Raw genomic sequence first — 21,624 nt, forward strand, 5'->3', positions numbered from 1 at the left:
TCTGCCAAAGTCAAAGCATGTGTTCTGTTAGCCAGAAGGTCCAAAACAAATGATTTTGTTAAACTGAATAACTATTCTGTTTCCCTAAAAATAAATTTTTTAAAAATTAATACATTGAAAAAAATTTAATAATGCTGAAACATTTTTCTCCATGCAAAAGATCTGAATGTCTTAGTTCCTAATGTGTTTTTTTAAAGCAAAGGATCAAGTATAATGCAGCTGTCACTTTCCTCATGCAATTATCTATAAATTAGCAGTTCATTTTTAAAATACTATGCATAAGCCTATGATTGGAAATAACTTGTTGAAGGAAAAATAAGATGTTGTATTGTGTGGTTAGCAGCATGCCACAAAGCCAGGAACCTATCCAACACATATGATTTAACAAATTGTGCAGCAGAATTTAAATATGTTACATAAAGCTCATTAAGGCAGCTACAGTGCTCTAGCCAGCAGAGCACTAAATTGTCTATGATCTATAATCCAACTGCAACTAAATCTTAACTATCAGTCATAGGTCTCAGTAGTCACATACATATCATTCACACAAATGACGCCAATGTTCTTATCAGGATGTTGGATTGCAAGGGATAGAATGGGCCAGAAAGAACTTAAACCCAGACACTTCGATCAGGTCAGAGGTTAAGTTCCAGGAGAACAAGCCAGGATTTTGAGAATTAGACAATTGCCCCAAGAGGTCAGAAAGCCACAAGAGAACTTCATAAGAGATCCTCATACAATGACCAAAGTCATTCCATAACTGTGCCAGGTGGCTTGAGGAAACAATTATAAAATGTGGCTTCTATCCCCACAGAGCACAAAATCTAGCTGAGGGAACAGAATATATCCACATATCAGTGGAAGGCAATAATGGACCCAGTGCTTAACTCTGTAGCACAAACACTCCTTTTTCCCACCTTGTACTAATTTCTACCTCCTACACAAACTACACCACCAGTGTCTACCCAACTATACAACTTCACTGCCTATACCCAAACTGTCTTATCCTGACATCAGCAGTGTCTATTTCACTCCTGTATTCCTGTCTTATCATCAGCTACTACTTGAAAAACTCTGGACATTTCAAAATGAGGCACTACACAGTTATCCATTTTTGCACATCTCAGTTCACCAAACCCTTTGCCAGCCAGCCAGTTGAGAAGCCTAGTGAGGGGGCAAGTCGGATAAGGCCAAGGATAGCCATGCGAAAGCAGGTTTACAGTTCCACTCTTTTATTGTAAAATTACTTATTATATTACTTCCTTTGCATGTTTGCCTTGTTTTTATAAAAGTACTTACTTCCAGCAAGAAAGTCGATAAAACCTTGTTTGCAGCCCAGCACACTCCATTGTATGCATTTATTCTTAGAATGGTAAGTCAGAGAGAGTGAAACACAATAGGGAGGTTGGCAAGCTGTCACTTTCTTTTAGTTTAAAAGTACGTCAGTTATAGTTTATTATCACAATGATGAATTTTTAAAAAAATTTCTTAGAATCTCATCATCTACATGTTGATGTCAGTTGTAAGCAGCCTAAGTTGTTATTAAATTATCTGTTGTACAATGCTACATAATTTCCAAGAAAACAAGACATTCAAATAATAGACTTCTAGTGAAAAGACCTCTGTGGCTAAACATAAGCCAAGTAACCCCAATCCCACCCTCCCCAATGATACTGCTTAGCTTTCCCCAACCAACACCATCAGCCTCATTCCTGGATAAACTAAATATATGGAGTTTTCATTAATTAAAAAACAAAAGTTTGCTATCAATTGTGAAACTGAATTATATATATTAGCATATAAATCAAAATAATACTCTAACAGAATAGGTAAGCTAAATTTATTATTTCTGGCAGTAGATTTTAATCACAGGATAATGTTCTGTTCATCTTCTCTTAAGAATCCCATCCAATTAGATAAAACTATCAATCTCAACTGAAAAAGGTTTGAACAACATATTCTTAGTGAGCTTTTCTATATGATTAAATGACAAAAGCTTATTGCTTTTCATTACTTTATGTGATTAGACCATACACTGGGAACCTATAAGAAAAACAGGACCTTAACTGTCCTTATCACACACACACACACATACACACACAGAAAAGGAATAAATCATGTGAGTTGATAAATCTGTTAATTATCTTATCTTGGTAATCATTCCACAATGTGTGTGTGTGTGTGTGTGTGTGTGTGTGTGTGTGTGTGTGTGTGTGTGTGTCTATCCAAACACCAAGGGGGCATCTAGGTGGCTCAGTCAGTTAAGTGTCTGCCTTGGGCTCAAGTCATGATCTCAGGTCCTGGGACAAGCCCTGCATCAGCCTCCCTCCTCAGCAGGGAGTCTGCTTCTTCCTCTCCCTCTCTTTCTATATTCTCTCTCTCTCTCAAATAAATAAATAAATCTAAGTTTTAAAAAAGTAATTAAAAAAACACCACATTGTACACTTTAAATACATACAATTATATTTGTCAATTATCCCCTGACAAAGTTGGAAAAAATACTCAAGTTGAAATGAATCCATTTTTCTTTCTTTCTTCCTTTCTTTTTTTTTTTTTTAACATCAAGATAAGCAACCGCAGTCATCTCATAAGGGCAACTATTTGTCTGAACACACCCTTCCAGTAAAAGAAAATAATGCAGTTATAGATCTTTCAGCTTTTTTAGACAAACTCCTGATATAAATGTTATTTTGATAAATTTCAAGTCAAATAATTTTTCATGAAATATTTTTCATAGAAAAAAGACATAGATGCGATAAATGTTTAAGTATCTTACACCAAAATGATATGTCATCATTTCTCTCTCCAGCATAATTCCTGTCATGAGGCTGCAATTTTAGTTTCCAGAGATAATTCTACCTCTCCTCTCTCAAAGGATTTTTTCCTACATTAGAACCACTCATTTCTATAACCAAACCCTAGATGTCATCATTACCAATATCTAGAGTCTCTCTACCTCAGTTGCAAGCATCTCATTTCTCAATTTTTCTAACTCACTTCCTATCACTAACAATTTTCGGACTTCATCAGGATAAACTGAGTAGTCCATCTCCTGACCTAAAAATCTCTGTATGATTTTTCAGACTTGATGCTAGGCAGTTAGAAAGGTTTCACCTGGCTGGCCTCACAGGGATAGGCAGCCCTCCCCACACCAGACCTGATGCACAGCTCAGGCAAGACAGTCTCTGAAGGGATCTGTCGTGAGGGTCTCAGGACCCCAAGGCCAGCCATGCTGTCAGACATATCTATACTCTTGGCTCAGCACCATTATTCTGAGGACTTTTTATTAAGAACTGTTGGGCTACGGCCTTCCTCAGGAATGTCTGCCTAGACCTTCCTATTGGGAGGAGCAGAAGGGAACCTTGAAGAAGTTTTTCTTTACACTGTTAGTCCTTCCTTTTTGTCCTTTTCCCTGGGTCCTGGGACCATAAGACTGTAGTAGTTTTTTATTTGGGACTCCCTCTGGTAGTAAAGTGATTTCTCGTATCTTTGTTGACCACTGATCACCCAGCCAGCACTGTTCACATGGAAATATGGAACAGGGATGTCAGTGCTTTCTTTGGTTTAGTCTCTTGTTTATACTTATAATCACTAAGTGGTTAAAGGTTTGACTTAATTTTTATTTTAGCTTATTGTCTTAATTGGCTATTCTAATACTTGGCAGCCCAACTCAGTTCTCTCCCAACTCAGCTTGGTCTGTAAGATCTGCAATCCATTGGACTACCACTGGTCAGCATAGACTACTTTATCTCTTCATGTCCTTGACTCCTTTCTTACCCAACTTGAATGTCATGGTTGGCATTTACATACAACCTCTTGTTCAAACTTCAAACTACCTTGAGTCTCTGGTACTTCATCATCTCGCTTGAGAAAAACACACACTTGGTAAAAACATCTTCCCACCTACTCTATACTTCGACCTGTGCAGTTGTGAATGTGTCTGGAGAAAAGGTCATATCCATGCTGACTGATGTCACTTTATATCCATGATATCTATCCCCAATGCACTCCTAACACAGGCTAGCAATTGTACTGTACATCCCCAATACTTTCATTTTTCCACACGCCTCAGGGACTATTAGATACCTTTGTCTCCTATTAATGTCTAAAACCTTCTCCTCCATCCTTGTGTTTCTATGACAGACTTGCTTTCTACTTCAATAATAAAATATAAGTAATCAGAAGGTATACAAGCTCCCACCTCATATCCACCTTCTTAACTTAATTTGCACCTGCATATTCTGAGCCTGTCCCATCATTATGGGTGAACTCTATAAGTTCTTGGCTAAAACCAACCCTTTAATTGCGTACCAGATCTCAACCCTTCTTGATTACTCAAGGGCATCATTCAACATTTCTTTCTTTTTTTCTACATAGTTTCTTCTTCTTAACCTTTTTTCCCATCAGCATGCAAACATGCTTCTATATCTCCCATATTAAAAAAAATGGGAAAAAAAAACCTGTTTCTTCAGCAACAACGCTCCTTTCTCTACATCCCTGTGTAGTAAAACATCTTGATAGATTTCCCTGTACTCTTGGTCCTTAAATTGTCTTTTCTATTCTTCTCTGAAACTGTTCCAATCAAATTTTGCCTTCATCTCTCTATCAAAATTTCAGTTGTCATGTCACCAACAACATCTTTGTTGTGTAATGATGGTCATTCAACCATGATCTAATAACTAAATATTTAACTAGGTTTTCAGAAATGGAATTTTAATTTGCCCCTCTAGTTAAGATAGGATACAAGGGTGACAGGTTATCTTCAGTCTATGCCCATGGTGATGCCAAGTACTAACTTCTAAAGCCTCAAAGGGGAGAATAAAGTTTAAGCTCACTAAATGAAGAATCTGGCTCAGTCTTTGGGCATTTATATAATAAAATTGAGGCATCAACTTATAAGCTGCCATTGTAACTTATGAAATGCACTAAATGGAGAAGTTGTATGGTTTATCTTTCCCATAAATGCACAATACTGAGTTAAATATGATATTAACAATTCTTCTCTGTGGTATATCTGGTATTCCTTCAACTTGGCCATAGGGAAGCATATTTCAAACTCCATGACCCTAAGATCACTAGTCAGTCAGATTTCTATAGAATTATCTTTGTATGTATTTCCATTGTAAGTAAAGAATTTCTCTTTGTCTAAATATATGTTCTAAATTCTATTAACCCTTTCATTCCATCCTATAAAAAATGAAGAACATTCTTATTTAAGAAAACACCTGGCCATTATATTTTTGCCCAATTTATTACTCATTTGTTTTTGTCCTGGATCATTGGCAAAGAACTAAAATATTTGATTCTTGCATTGCAGCAGGTTTTTTTTTTCTACCTCAGATTATAATCTCTTCTTAGAATCTTTCTGTGAAATTATTGTGTTTAAACATCAGTGAAATGTCTTAAATTTATATTTTTCATGCTACTTTTCAGTATAAAGACTAGGTCAAGAATATTGTTAATATTGCATATAATAATATTGATAATCAGATGATTTAAACATTCATTATTTCAGAACATGTTAAGATCATATATCAGGCAAAGCTAAGACTAAAACAACAGAAATTTGCTGTTACCTTAAGCCATAATGAAATTTATTAGGGAGATTTCAGGGCTGATGAGAGGCTAGAGGGCCATTCTTGGAGACCTGGTGGGAACAAGTGAGCTGGAAGAAGGCAGCAGAAATCACAGAAAAAGTCACAGTGAGAACAGTCTGGTCAGCATGCCATTCATTGTTAAGCTCTGCATGAAAGTGTCAGGAAGGTATAGATGACAGTCATGATTACCCCTGACTGTCCTAGGCAAGAGGAGACCATTATGTTTCCATAATGTTTAGTGGACACTCCCCCCTACCTGGTGCTTGCACAGTAGGGGGTGCCCTAAGAGGGAACTGGTATAACCAAGAAAATCATGAAGGTCAACTCCAGGCCGTCCTTGAAGGAATGCCTCACAGATTCAACCACATCAAAGGCAGCCACATGCTAACAGGTGCAATGGGAAGAAATGAGATCAGAAACAAGACACACCCTGGGAATGAAAAAGAGTAACAAGAAGGACTGATTAGCAAGGAAAAAGGTGAGGTTTCAAGGAAAGGAAAGGGGCTTTGCCTTTTTTTTTTTTTTAAGATCAATTTATTTTAGAGAGAGAGAGCATGAGATGGGGAGGGGCAGAAGGAGACGGGGAAAGAATGAAAGAAGCAGACTCTCTGCTGAATGCCGAACTGACAAGGGGCTCATTCAGGGGCTCATACACACCTCCACGTGCGGTTCCACATGGGGCTCCATGAGGGTCCCCTCGAGGGCCTCGACCCAGTGCTTGATCCCATGACTCCAAGATCATGATCCCAATGGAAATCAAGGGTGGGATACTCAACCAACTGAGCCACCCAGATGCCCCAAGGGCTTTGTCCTCTTGTTTGCCAGGTATATATTCATGTATGTGAAATTGTGGATTTTGTTTTGAATACCAGCTGGAAAGTTGCCCTTTCTCCCCACTAGGTACTTTGCGAATCATTGTTTATATTCAAAGCTCCCAAAAGTCAGGGGTTGGTACCTCCACCCTGATGTAGAGAACTGACTCAACTGTGAAGAACCTGAAAATCTGGCACTGTGGGGTATTTCTGTCCAAACCCTATCACAATAAACATCTGCATAGGTTGACAGTGAACTACTGCTGTTTCTCAAACATGAGTAAGTATAAGGAACATGTAGATACTGTGATAGATCAACATAAAATAAACTAAACCAGATCAGGTTATTATAAAGAAGCTCTCACTCACACTGACAGTTCACCCAAGTCAGGTCTAAGTTAGGAGTTTGAGAGACCTGTTTGCAAGCCTACTTATTGAAGATATTCCTGACTTGTAACTCCATTTTTGTTACCTATTGTCTTTCACAGGGGCAGAGGCAGAGAGAGAAGCAGGCTCTCATGATCCTGAGAGCATGACCTAAGCCTAAGGCAGGCGTTTAATGGACTGAGCCACCCAGGCATGGCCACCTTGTTCTCTTTCTGACCCTTTCAAGGGTATTCTCATTATTTAATTAACACACATGACTTAGTCATGGTTTTCCAAACTGTCAAAATGCAGTGACAGAAGTGACTGCATCAGCTCCACAGCCTGGGACAATGAATTTTAAACCTGAGAAGTTTCATGAAGAGTGTCCCAACAGCCAACCTCACCCCCAACCATCATATTGGTTCTTCCAAACAAAGCTACTTGCTCACAAACAACAAATATGCATTTGAAATATCAGGTTTTTAATTAATAAGCAGTTCTCACATTTTATAAAGATGAGTAGATACCTTACAATAACATTAGTATGTTTTGCAGTTAGTTGTATTCAGTTGCTAGACCACAATACTATTATAGCCAGATTTACTGTTAAGAGGATATCACGAGAGGCAAAGATGACAAGATACCTTTAAACAGATTGTTAAGAAATCTAGGGATGTCAAGAGCTTCAGAAGAACAGAAGTAACACGGGTTTCCAAATTCAGCAATGAGACCAGTGAGTCCTAGTAAACAAACTAGTACAGGGTTTGGTGCAGGGTATTTGGCATTTACAGATATAATATATACATCTATATAGGTATAAATATTTATAGATACATGAGATACATATTTATGTAGAGATATATGGTTATAGATATATTATATATATATATATATATGGTGAATAATATTATATATCTATAGATAGAGATATCTCAAATTCTCTAAGGCAGTTTAATTTCCTAATAATATCCCATTATCCCTGAAAGAATAAGTGTGGCAATTATCTACATTCCTCAGAGTTAGTCCTAGAATAGAAAGAGGCTCCTCTCTCTGAGACAGTGCATTGTTACCAAACCCTGAAGCATATAGGAGACAGGAAATGTTCTAGCAGTGAAAGAAAGCTGATCCACGTTAGATGTAAATGGACCCACACAGCCTCTGCCTTTTGCCAACAGCACCAGACTAACAAGGCAGAAGTGTGGCCAGTCTCTGAAATTCTACCATTTGGGAAAGACCAATATGAGAACATTTTCTTCAGAGTGTGGAGGGACATGTTGTATCCAAAATCTAGCACTTAACTTTCAAGGAATAATGACTGTCCTTGAAACAAAAGGAGAGTGGTACCCCTTCCCAAAGCCAAGGAGGGCACACCAGTAGGAGTAACCAATAGAAGGAGGTGTGTTTCACAGTGCAGAGGATTCAAGGCTCATCAACAACACGGGATAAAACACGATGGCAAGATAAGAGGGCCAGACTGACAAACCACAGGAACTTTTTCCAGAACACATGTGAGGCAAACTTAAAAACAAACACAATAAGGCATGATGAGGGGGAGGGAGTTAAAGATGGAGGGGGGTGATGAACAGCGCATGAACACACTTTGAGAGAGCTAATTTTCAGCAACAAATCAGTGGAAGACTTCTGTCATAAGAATGTCACTGTAAGAAAATGAAATCACATTTCATTGCATGTTGGTGAGTACAATGATATATGAACTATATGAATTTAGTAAGCTATCCCTTGGGACATCTACTTTATTTAAAACATATAACCAAGGAATGTATGACCTCCATCACTTCACAGAACAAATGGAAGCCATCATATAGAATTCCTCTAACTTCTTACCACAAAACTTAAACCTTTATACACTTTTGCATATTTATTTTTACCATTTCTTTCTATTACTGCAATGGATTGAAAACTTCTGTCCCTCCAAAATTCATATGTTGAAACCCTAATCCTTAAGGTGAATGTATTAGGAGGTGGAAACTTTGGGAGGTAACAAGGTCAGGAGGGTAGAGCTCTCATAATGAGATTGGTGTCCTTGTAAGAAGAGGCACCACAGAGCTTGCTCTCCCTCTCTTCTGCTCTCTCCCTCTGCCCCCTACCCTACTCTCTTTCTCTGCCTCCACCACATAAGCACAGGAGAAAGCTGCCATCAGCAAGCCAGGAAGAGGGTACCTTCCAAGAACCAAATTGGTGGCACCATGATCTTGCACTTCCCAGCCTCCAGAAATAAATGTTGTTTTTTTTTTTTTAAAGATTTTATCCATTTATTTGACAGATACAGATCACAAGTAGGCAGAGAGGCAGGCAGAGAGAGGAGGAAGCAGGCTCCCTGCTGAGCAGAGAGCCCGATGTGGGGTTCGATCCCAGGACCCCAAGATCATGACCTGAGCCGAAGGCAGAGGCTTTAACCCACTGAGCCACCCAGGCGCCCCATAAATGTTGTTTTTTAAAGCAACCCAGCCTATAGTATATGTGTTATAGCAGCCCAAATAGACTAATACTATTACTGTGGGAAAATTCAATTTAAAACTGATCTTCCACCAATGCTCTGTATGTTAGCCCCTTATGACTTGTTCAAGAAGTTCAATCACTTGTCTATTCTTACCTGCATCTTCCACCTTCTCCTCTTCTACTCACTTTTTACTACCAGCAGGTAAACATGCAGAAGATTACTTTTACTTAACAAACAAGAACCTCTCTGTCAATTCCATATTCCTCACAGACACTGCCCTCATTTCTTCCATTCACAAATACCTTTAGATAAATAAAAGTCAATTCTTTACATACTTTTCACCCCCTATTCATTCTTCAATCCATGGTAATCTGACTTTTTCCCCTACTTTCCCCAAAAGTGCCCTTTGCCACTTGACCAATCATTCAATTTATTATATTTCCATGTTCTTACCTTATTTAGCATTTTGAAAACTATGTTCTTGGTCATGATCTCCTTCTTGAAATTCACCACATTTCTAGGTTTCTTTCCAAGTATTGTTATCAATGTCCTTCAGTGGTTCTTTCTCTCTCTCTGACTATTTCTGAGACTATTTCTATCACAGCTTCTCCCAATCCAAACATAGTTTCTGGGAAATGGTCTGTATTCACCTGGATCTGGCAGCTACTTTGGTGTTCAGGACTATCAGTTTTCCATTGTTAACCTAGATCACAATTCCTGCAATTCCTATAGGCATTCCCATAGCACCTTAACTCTAACATATTCACATGAACTTATCATAATCTTCCACAAACTGGCCAATCATCAATTTCATGGAAGAGGTCAAAAAGCCTAGATGTTATCCTTCTCTCCAGTTAACCCTCAAAAAGTGCCTCTTCCATCCACACTCACAAAAATAAGCCAATCATACTCTCCTCACTTCCAAATACAGTCAACTTCTCTTTAGCCAGTTCTACAGCCCTAGATCATCTATCACTCCCGGATAAATGCAACTGGAGTCAGGGAGAGCCTAATGGTTAAGAGCGTTAGTTTTCCATATTGTGATTGAATTCCCAACTCTGCAATTTACTTCTTATGCTACTTGAAACAATTTACTTAATCACTCTAAACATTCATTTCTTCATCTTTACAACTAGAATGATTATAAAGCCCAGCCTCATAAGACTATTGTAAAAATTAAGTGAAATAATGCACAAGATCGTGTCATAGTGCTGGAAAATACTTAGGTACTCAGTATGTGTTAGAAAGCTTTTCCAAGCTGCCAGCCTTTCTCTTTGTTTTGTATTCTTCACAACTAAATATGTATTAATTTCCCTACCTTGATCTTACTCTGTCTCTAAGACAGGTCAGCTGGAGATCCATGACCCATGGCAGAGTGGGTTAATTCTGCTGAGGAGCTTTAACCTCAACTGGGATTTAGAATGGATCATTCTAAATGATCTGATGTTAATGATCTTCCTAAATAGAAATCATTTCTCAAATTAAAACCATTTGGTAATTCTTATTGCATGTGGCATAAAATGCAAAGCTATTGAAATGGTTTACCAGATTGTTGATGATATGGCCTCTGCCACTCTCTCAGCCTTATCTCTCAACCTTTACTCCTGCCCTCTATATGTTCTCAGGTAATTTCTTTTAGTTCACCCCCAAATCTCATGTTCATGTATCTCCAAACTTTCTAAATGCAATTCCCCTCATTTGGACAACTTTTCCTTCTCCCCTTTACCTGGCTGATTCAATCAGGTTCCAGAACTTAAGGTCATTGATTTGACTATGAGAAAATTCACAGTACCTTGGAATACCCAGAGTATGGCACTATCATAATTGTTAAATTTTCTGTCTCCCCCTCCAGGTTTTTAGCTATCTGAGAGAGATGAGGATATGTATCCATATTTATCTTATTTATCTTTGTGATCCCAGAAGCTAGCAGACTTCTTAATCCATGGCAGGTACTTAACAACTTTGAGTATATCAATAAATGAATAAATAATTTAGGCTGCTAAGTAGCCTTACATGTAGGAAAGGGATGGCCTGTTCATCATCTAGTCTGGTCGGGAGTATGTGTTTGTTTACAAATCTGTCTCATGTGTTTTATTGACACAAATTAATACTCAGAACTTAGTCATCAGGGGCTAGTGACCAAACCTTAAAACCATCAATCCATTAAGCTATTACCATCCTAGGCTGAAGCTAAATAAGGAAGCATACCTTCACTGCTTATTTCAAAAACAAATCCCATAGGCTGAGACTTAAAGCAGGAATTTTATACTCATATGCCTAGAGGGGCCCTGCAAGCATATAAGTGAGTGATAAGTGTCCCGTAGGACAGTGGGGACTGAGCTAAAAGGAGAATGGGGGCCTTTTCTAAAGGGAACAGACATTGCTCAGCTCCAGTATATTATTTCAGGTCTTCCGGCTCGTTTTTTAAACCTAGAAATCCAAAATTTGATGTGAGCCCACTCATTTTAAAATATGGCCTATTAAAATAATGAGAAACCATAAAACAAATTGATGGGGCCTATTTAGTTATAGCAAATTACCAATTTATGATCTTGGCCTTAAACCAATGAGAAGACAAAAATCTGTGACAGCTATGTCATGTCTATTAATGCCTTTACCTTAGATTACCCAAGGACAGTTCCAGAGATACCATGCTATTCTCAAGCACCTTGAGGTTAACATATAACCTCTCACTCTCAGCAGAAAATCTTGATTTTACAGATTGGTTAACGTTAGTAACAACCTTCCTATTCTCAATCTGCAAAATTGCCCATCATTGGAACCATCCAGCCTCAAGGAGAGGTGGACTTTCTCCTGCTTAAGGGACTACCCCCACAGTTGCCTTTAATATGTCCCCTCCGTTAATTATCCTCTTCTCTCAAAGATTTTCAATTTCATCCTCCTGCTCAATTTAGTGACAGTCTTCTCCTGGGGCAAGCGACCTCCTTTGGCCTACTGCTCCCTCTTTTAAATTTCCTTTAAAGTAAAGCTTATTTTTGTAGTTTTCAATGAGATTTACTATCTATTAGCATAGATTTACAGAATAAGAAACTATCATTTTTATTGATGTATGTGAAGTTTGTTGACTTTCAAAAAAAAATGTATTACTTAACGCCATTTGTTTATTTGATAAATACTCATTAGCCTAGTATATACCAAACACTGCTCAAGAGTGATCCATTCTAAATCCCAGTTGAGCTTGAAGTAACTCAGCACAGTTAAACAACTCTGCCATGGGTCATGGATTTCCAGTTTGCATGTCATAGAGACAGAATAAAATCAAAGAATGGAAATGGACCCATATTGTTTAGTCCACAAGAAATGCTTATCTATCAACATAGCCAATGTCATTACAACACACTGAGTCTTTTTGGTTTTTTGGGGGGTTTTTTGGTATTGATGCCCTTTTTTTTTAAATCATTTTTTTAAATTTATTTTCAGCATAACAATATTCACTGTTTTTGCACCACACCCAGTGCTCCATGCAGTCTGTGCCCTCTCTAATACCCATCACCTGGTTCCCCCAACCTCCCGCCCCCCACTTCTTCAAACCCTTCAGATTGTTTTTCAGAGTCCATAGTCTCTCATTTTTTTTGTAATTTTATTTTATTTTTTTTTCAGTGTCCTAAGATTCATTGTTTTGCACCACACCCAGTGCTCATTGCAATACATGTCCTCCTTAATACCCACCACCAGGCTCACCTAACCCCCCCAACCCTGTCCCCTCCAAAACCCTAAGTTTGTTTCTCAGAGTCCAGAGTCTCTCATGGTTCATCTCCCCCTCTGATTTCCCCCAACTCACTTCTCCTCTCCATCTCCCAATGTCCTCCGTGTTATTCCTTATGCTCCGCAAGTAAGTGAAACCATATGATAACTGACTCTCTCTGCTTGATTTATTTCACTCAGCATAATCTCCTCCAGTCCCATCCACGTTGATACAAAAGTTGGGTATTCATCCTTTCTGCTTGGCTCTTTACGCACTGAGTCTTAATCATATTATGATAAGTTTGGATTAACTCTCTTACTGATTTTCAGGTTTTTGACTACACATGACAAGAAATTCCAAATGTAAGGGAGAGATTATGTTTCTGAAAGTTTCAACGCAAGTGCCCAGATATGATTGACAGGCATGCAGAAACTGTGCGCAATAATTCTGAGGGGAAAACTTTTGTTTTAACTGCTGCCCATAATCATGATTTTCAAATCATGAGTCAGGACCTTAGAGAAGGTTATAAAATCAATTTAGTCAGTATTTTGAAAAGAAATTATGTAGGCAAATAGAAAATAAGGTGCATAATACATATAAAAAAGTAGTAATTGTCATATAAATACGTATATTGGTATGTGTACGATGTACAGTAGATTAGAGTATGAATGTATTTTTTACTGTGGTAAAAATTGATTAGGCTATTGCAATAATCCAGGCAAGCGGTGGTAGTAAACAGGGCCAAGGAAGTAGTATTAGAGGTGATAAGTGGCAGAGATAAAATTCAGTCTCAGTGTGTGTGTGTGGCATCTCTGAGGCCCATGCTTTGTCTGCAGAAATGCAAGCATTTCAGGGGAAGACTGAGTGAAAGAACCAGAAAATAAAACTTTGAGGGAAACACTGGGGAGAGAGCAGAAGGATCCTATAGAAAATGATGTCACACATGCCAAAGCCAATGCAAATTTTAAGAGATATGAACAACATTCAACACTGCCCAGAATTCAGTTATGAATGTATCTGAAGGAGGTTACATCCAATCTGATAAGTAGAAAGCCATCAGTGACATTATTAAGAGCTATTTTGGTGAGTTTGCTGAAGCAGAAATAACAGATTGAGATTGGGAAATAAAAAAGGCATATACAGAGGAATATAGATTATTCATTTTTGAAGCTTATAAAACACAAACTAGTGAGTCCAAATATATATATATATATATATATATATATATATATCTTAAAGATATATATATATATATCTTAAAGATATATATATATATATATCTTAAAATTTGCATTGGCTTTGGCATGTGTGACATCATTTTCTATAGGATCCTTCTGCTCTCTCCCCAGTGTTTCCCTCAAAGTTTTATTTTCTGGTTCTTTCACTCAGTCTTCCCCTGAAATGCTTGCATTTCTGCAGACAAAGCATGGGCCTCAGAGATGCCACACACACACACACACACAGACTGAACTTTATCTCTGCCACTTATCACCTCTAATACTACTTCCTTGGCCCTGTTTACTACCACCGCTTGCCTGGATTATTGCAATAGCCTAATCATTGGTCTCCTCTTCTGTCTATGCTCAAAGAGTGGCCAGAGTAACCCTTGTAAAAGGAAAGTCAGACCATCTCATTGATTTGATCAGAACCATTCACTGGCCCTGTAACCTCCTTCAGGTCTTTGCTCAAATAGCATCTTCATAGTGACAAGCTCCAAGCCTCTATCCTTAAACATATAATTTTACTGCCACTACAAAATGCCCTGTCCCCCTCTCTTGCTTTACTTTTCTCCAAAGCCCTTGTATAAAATACTATACAGTTACTTATTTTGTTTACTGTCTGTCTCCTCTTATTTGGATATAAGATCCAGCAAGAAAAGGAGGTCTGTTTCGTAGAATACTACATCCCCAGAACCCAGGATTGGTGGTCCATATAGGAGACCAATAATATTTACTGAAAGAATGAGTGACTATCATCAATCATGTATTCTTGTGATAATGACAGGCCTCAGAGTACACATAAGTTGTGTAATTTCTACACTATATACTATGCAGTTCTATGTGTAACATGATTTTTAAGAGAGTTTTTAGCTATTAAGCAAAAAATAAGAAATATTTCCAGAAGTTGTCTGAAATTCATAGCCAGGTCTCTCTCTTGTTTTTTTGTGTTTTTTGGTTTTTTTTTTTTTTTTTTAGTATCATATTATGTTAGTAACCATACAGTACATCATTAGTTTTTGATGTAGTGTTCCACAGTTCATTGTTTGGATATAACACCCAGTGCTCCATGCAATCCATAATCAGGTCTTAATCCTATGTTAGCCGTGTTCCTTCTGGCTTACCCTATAAGTCAAAGATAGCTATATATGGCCCTGGTTAAACAGATAATACAGATAATGTCTTAGGGATGCTGATTTTGGGTATTTCTTTTTTGTCTACTTCATCATACACATAAGTACTTCTATTGGCCTAAAGAGTGTGAAATATAGCTCAATTTCCTTCCTTTATTTTCTTTCCAATAACCCATAATTATGGAACAAAAAGAGAAAAATGTTAAAAATTCTTCCTCCCATGAATTATAACCAGATCACAACCTTAGTTTTTTTTTTATTCACTGCTATTGCTATTTAAAATATATTTGCTCCTGTAAAAGTACTAAGTGAGTCATTAAGACTTTTCCCTTAATAATAAATACTTTTTCCCTCCATAGAAAGACAAAAAGAAAAAGTCAATTTATTCTTCTCTACTCTCCTAGTTTATTCCCTTTTAATTTTCACAAACTCACAACTCTGTCACTTAGCTATTACTATTATCCCCATTAAACAGTAGAGAAATTAAGCATGAGACTAGAAAGTTTGTTCAAGGTCACGTAGGTGTCAGGTGGAAGAGTTATGATCTGACTCTGAGAGCTAAGGCATGGAAAGATATGTGCTTTATGGGACACAGGATATATCTTGAGAAATGTGATTGATTGTCAGTATGACTGACAGGTGTCTAGCTTAGATGACTAGGTGAATGATGATTCTTCCAATAACCTGTAGGAAGAAGTTTAGAGCACAAGTTTATCAGATCAGTTTTGGGTGTAAGTTTGAGATATCTGTGGGAAGATAATTTTGAAGCTCAGAACTGTGTCCAGGCCTGAAGATATAAATAGGGAACTCAAAAACATTTAGACAGAATTCAGAATTATGGAGACCAATAAGTTCACCCAGGAAGAGTTCACTATACTTGGCTAATAGAAAATAACAGGTTCTCTGAGAAAGAAGCATTTTACCAGAATAAGAGAGTAAATGGAAGATTGTTATAGGTCAAAGAGTGGTGGTTGTTGGGGAAGTAGATTACAGTGAACGTAATCTACTCTTCTGAGAAACGATTCAACACTATCTGGAACTCATTCAAGGGAAGGAAGTGGTTCAAAAATATCTGGAAGTCACAGGAGCTGTTAAAACTTTGTTCAGCTGATCATCTCCCTTTTGACACCTTCTAAAATTGACCTTTCCAGAAACCTAACTCTGAAAGTCTGAAGTACTCGGAAAGACCTTGCCAGAGATGGCTGGCCATCCTCTAATTCCTCAGGAATCCTCCTGAAACAGCCCTCTATAGGAAACACTCCATGTTATGGCCTCTTCCATCCCATCGGTGTCTTGGAATCCTGTTTTTTGAGGCAAGGTAGTCTGTATGGATGGATACTATTGGCGAAAGTGTTACTCTTATCAGGTGACTTCTGTGTGGAAATAACCCCTCTTGGAGATTCATATTTTATGCTAAAGCAGGATTTCACAAAGTATGCTTCACTAAAGCCTAGTACTATTGGATGCAATCAGTATTACATAAAAATATACTAAAATATAAAAGGTTCCCTGTTACATTCATTTTAAGAAATGCTGGGCTATAAACAAAGTTTAAAAAGTTTCTTTACAGCAGGATTTTCAGAGACTAATATTCTACCATACATCATAAACTACTGGAGAGACACATAAAATTCAGCATTTTCTGAAATTACCTGATTACAGGACTTTTTAAAAAAGTTATCAGATGGCTCAGAAATCTAGGCAGATATCTTTCTACAGGGATAATGCTAATGGTGGGTATTTTAGGCAATGTGGCAAATTAATTAGAGATCAAAATCAACACCACTGTAACCATACCAGGTATCACCCTATTGGAGCAGTCATTTTTTCCACTTTACCCGCTTTCAACTCTTTCCTTACAACATGACATTAATTTGGTGACAATCACTTTTAATGGGAATGGACCTGTGCTTGAGAGTTTAAGTGTTTGCTTTCCCTTTTGATCAACAAAATTCTATGGACTGCATAAAAAATGGGATTGGGGTTTGTGGTGTTTTTTATTTCACAGTGTACATAATAACTGAGTAAAAATGAGATAAAGCTGATGAATAAACTTGATCATTGATATTATTTCCCTGCTTCTAGTTGCTTTTTTTTTCTTTTATAGCTTGCAAGCTCAGTTATTACAAGGAAAATCAATAAACAAGCTTTCAAGGAAACTTATACCCAGGGAGAATAAAGACCCTTTTGCCTTGAAGTTATTCTTTTTCTTTTTTAAGGGAGTAATATCCGCTCCACAGCCAGAGTTCACTTTCAAGTCAACAGAAGCCCTGTGTGCTCATGAGGACTCCCTGCTGAGAGAACAGAGCCCCCAAGTATTTTCAGAGGGATATCTTTTGTTACTAGGATAACTTCTGTGAATTGAATTGTTCCCAAATTCAGGCAGGATTGTAAAAAGGGAACCAATGTAACCAAGAAAATAAACCATTGTCCACAAATTGAGAGACTGGGAAAGAATGTAAGTAAGGCTACAAAAAGCAGCCTTTTCATGTGAATGTAAACGAAACGTAACTTTATTAATGGAGCTGGGATTCTCATCTCTGTCCTCTCCTGGAGTTATACCTAGGAAATAGAGACTAGATCCTTTAGAATTCTGTTCTAGGTCAAAAGATTTTTGTCATTGCATGACAGTATTTAAGGAAATGACCTTGGACCGCATGTGCAAGTTGCAAATCAAAGCAGCACCATTCAAAAGAACACAGTGAGATGATAGAAATGCTCTATAACTTTGTGCTGCTTAACATGTTAGCTAGTGGTTACACATAAATATTGAACGCTTGAAATGTGGTTAGTATAGCTAAAGAAGTGAATTGCCAATATTACTTAATTTTAATGAATCCAAATTTAAGTAATTCCATGTGCCTAGTTGTCACCATATTAGACAGCATAGCACTGGAGAATGAGAGCTGAATTTATCAAGTCAGGAGCCCCAGCCTTTTAGTAAGGACATAGAGAAACATGGATATCACCAAACCATGTCTCGTGGTCATTTCCTTCCAAGCAAAGTTACACCACAAAGCCAATGGCAAGAGTCAATAAAAATTGTCTGTGTCTACTTGAAAAATCAGAGTGCGTTTAAATAAAGTCATGGGTAAAACTGGAATGGCAGTCACTGGTAGAAGGAGAGTCTGATGTGTCTTAGTAAGATAAGAGAATCCCCAGAAAAATATATGCACATCCATGTTCATTGCAACATTATTTGCAATAGCCAAGACATAGAAACAACTTAAATTTCCATTAACAAATGAATAGATAAAAATTGTGGCATATTTATACACATTGGAATATTATCCAGCCTTTAAAAAAAGAATGAACTCTTGTTATTTGCACAATCTAGATGGACTTTGAAGGCATTAGCTAAATGCAATAAGCCAGAGAGAGAAAAACAAATATTGTATGATCTTACTTGCATTTGGAATCTTAAAAAAAAAAATGAGCTCATAGATACAGAGAACAAATTGGTGGTTGCAAGAGGCAGGAGGTGGGGGGGGATGGGTAAAGGGGATCAAAAGGTACAAACTTCCAGGTAGAAAATAAATAAATCATGAGAACATAATATACAGTACGGTGACTATAGTTAATAATACTGTACTGCATACCTGGAAGTTGCTAAAGAGTAAATCTTCAAAGTTCTCATCACACACACACACACACACACACACACACACACACACAGTCTATTATTATGTGTTGGTGACAGATGTTAATTAGACTCGTGGTGATCATTTACCAATACATAAAAATATCAAGTCATGGGGCATCTGAGTGGCTTAGTCAGTGAAGTGTCTGACTCTTGATTTCAGCTCAGATCACGATCTCAGGGTTGTGAGATCAAACCCCATGTCAGGCTCCATGCCAGAGCCTGCTTAAGATTCTCTTTCTACCTCTCCCTCTGTCCTGCCCCCACTCATGCTCGATCTTAAAAAAAATCATCACTACTTGAAATTAATGTAATGTTTTAGGTCAATTATACTCAATGAAAAGAGAAAAAGAAAAGAAATAAAAGAAAAGAGAATCCTAAAAAAGAGTTACAGGATAAGAGTGTAACTATACGTGGTTGTCTAACAAATTACTCCACAATTTAGTGGCTTAAACAAATAACATTTTTTTAATTCATGAATCTGCAACTTCGGTGGGGCCCATGGGAAGATAGTGCATCTCTGTTCCAGTCAGCATTGCCCAAATTGTCCCAAGGCTGGGAGCTGGAATCATGTGAAGCATTGTCCCCACACATGGCTGGAGATAATGCTGACTACTGACTGTTGAACCATCAGTCAGAACACTTTAAAAATGGCTACACCATGAGGTCTGGACTTTTATCACAACATAGTGAATGGATTCCAAATGCAAGTATCCAGAAAGAGTTTTGTACCCTCTTTATGGCCTAGCTCTGGACGTCCCATAGCATTGCTTCTGTTGGACTCTGATCATCAGAGAAGGCACAAACCCAATCAGGTGAAAAAAGTCTTCACCTTTTGATAAGGGGTGCCGAGGAGGTACACAAGGAAATTCTCCTAAGACTAGATATATTGCTGTAGCCATTTTTTGCAAAATAATCCATCATTTTTTAATAAAATAGTTTAGGCTTCAAGTAATAGAGGCCTTAGTCAAACTAGATTAACAACAAAAAAGAAACTTACTGTTTTAAGGAACTAGTTAGCTTAAAATTTCAAGTATGGCTGCACCTAGTGGCTCAAATGACATAATTTCACCTTTCTCCTACATGCTAATCATTCTGTTTCTTGCCTCTTTTGTCTCTTGTCTCTGTCTCTCTCTTTTTCAGCTGTCTCAGTGTCTTCTCCAAATAGCAGAACTAAAGATTACTGGCGATGCTAAGTCAACATTCTGACAATTTTTTAACCTAAAGGAAGTATTTTTCTTGTATACCAAGTCTCACAGAAGGACTGTGATTAATTTGTTCAGGTCCCATGCCCACCCCTTGTCCAATCCTGGGATCTGGAAAATGAAGTTGAATTTTAAGCCAGGTAAATTTTACCTAGAAGCAAGTTATTATATCTCACTGAACTGCCATTTTCTCACAGGTAGAAAGGAGATTCTGATAGATTGATGGCAAAACTTACTCTAGTTTTCCCCTTTTCTGTATTCAAACAACTGCAATGTGATTCTGTGGCATCTTTCATCCAATGGTGAAGTCTGTTTCCCTATCCTTGGATTCCATGCTAACCTGGAGACTTAGTTTTGTCCAATAGAAGGTGGTTGATATAACTTTGTGCCAGTTCTGAGCATAGAACTAAAAATCTTTTATTTTGCTCTTTGTCTCTCAGAACCCTGATACTACCAGGAGAAAAAGCTCAGTTTGGACTGTTAAGGGAAGAATGATCAAGTAGAGCAAAGCTGAGTCACCCCAGTTCTTCCAGCCAAAGTCAGAGACACATAGGACAGCTCAGCCAAGATTAGTAAAACCAACCCACAGCTGACTTCAGCTGTCTGAAGATACATGAGCAAACCCAGCTAAGATCACCCAATCTGGAGACTGTGCCCCTGAGTTCTGCTCCTTGTGTGTTTGTTCCACAGTTTTATTATGACAAATATGAAACAGTGATACCATTAGTCCCTAAATCTTAGTATTCTGTTTAAAACAGTGTCTGACCTCAAAAAAGTAGTCAATAAATATTTGCTATGATTATTATCCATAACCTGCCAGTACCACACAGAATTTGAGTGTGGTAGCTTCCTAAAGAAGAAGAAGTTTTCTTTCTAAAGAAGAAAAAGTTTCCCAAACTAAACTCCAAAAAAACCCACAAAATTAAAAATGAGGTATCTACCACATGCTGCATGAGATCTAATAAGGACAGAATATTGATCTATTAAATTTTTAGCAATTTAATAAATTTAAAAGAAAAAGTAAGCCTATCATAACAGGAAGTACATCACTTATTGTCAGTGAAGTAAAAGTAGATGATCTCCAAAGCCCTTCACACATCCTGTATAAATTTCTAATATCTGATCTATGCCCAGCTATCATATCATCAATTAGATCAAATAGCAAGCTTCTTCCTTGCAAAATGGATGCTAACATTTTTATTATATGATTAATTGCTGTTGTTAACAATATTTATACTTGTCCAAAAATTAGGACAAGAGTAATTTTATCTGTCCTAGCATTTTTAAAGCAATAATTATACGTCTGATACAATTTTCAATGGTAAACTTTAAAAGAATAAATGCATTCGCTACAAGAAAACATTATTATATCTTTATATTATATCTATATATTTCCTTTACAAATACTGGAGACCCACATGCCTCTGAGCTTCATCTGTCAGTGTGAGTACTTGTACTGGGGGGGAGGGGCTGTTCTTTCATAGTGA

The 21,624-nt window shown here is 37.5% G+C and overlaps 1 protein-coding gene across 1 annotated transcript in view; it reads right to left on the reverse strand.

Moving 5' to 3' along the window:
• INPP4B (inositol polyphosphate-4-phosphatase type II B) overlaps window positions 1-21,624 on the reverse strand; it is an 832,665-nt gene that overhangs the window by 652,760 nt on the left and 158,281 nt on the right.

The sequence above is a fragment of the Lutra lutra genome, chromosome 2, assembly GCF_902655055.1.
Source record: "Lutra lutra chromosome 2, mLutLut1.2, whole genome shotgun sequence".
NCBI lineage: Eukaryota > Metazoa > Chordata > Mammalia > Carnivora > Mustelidae > Lutra > Lutra lutra.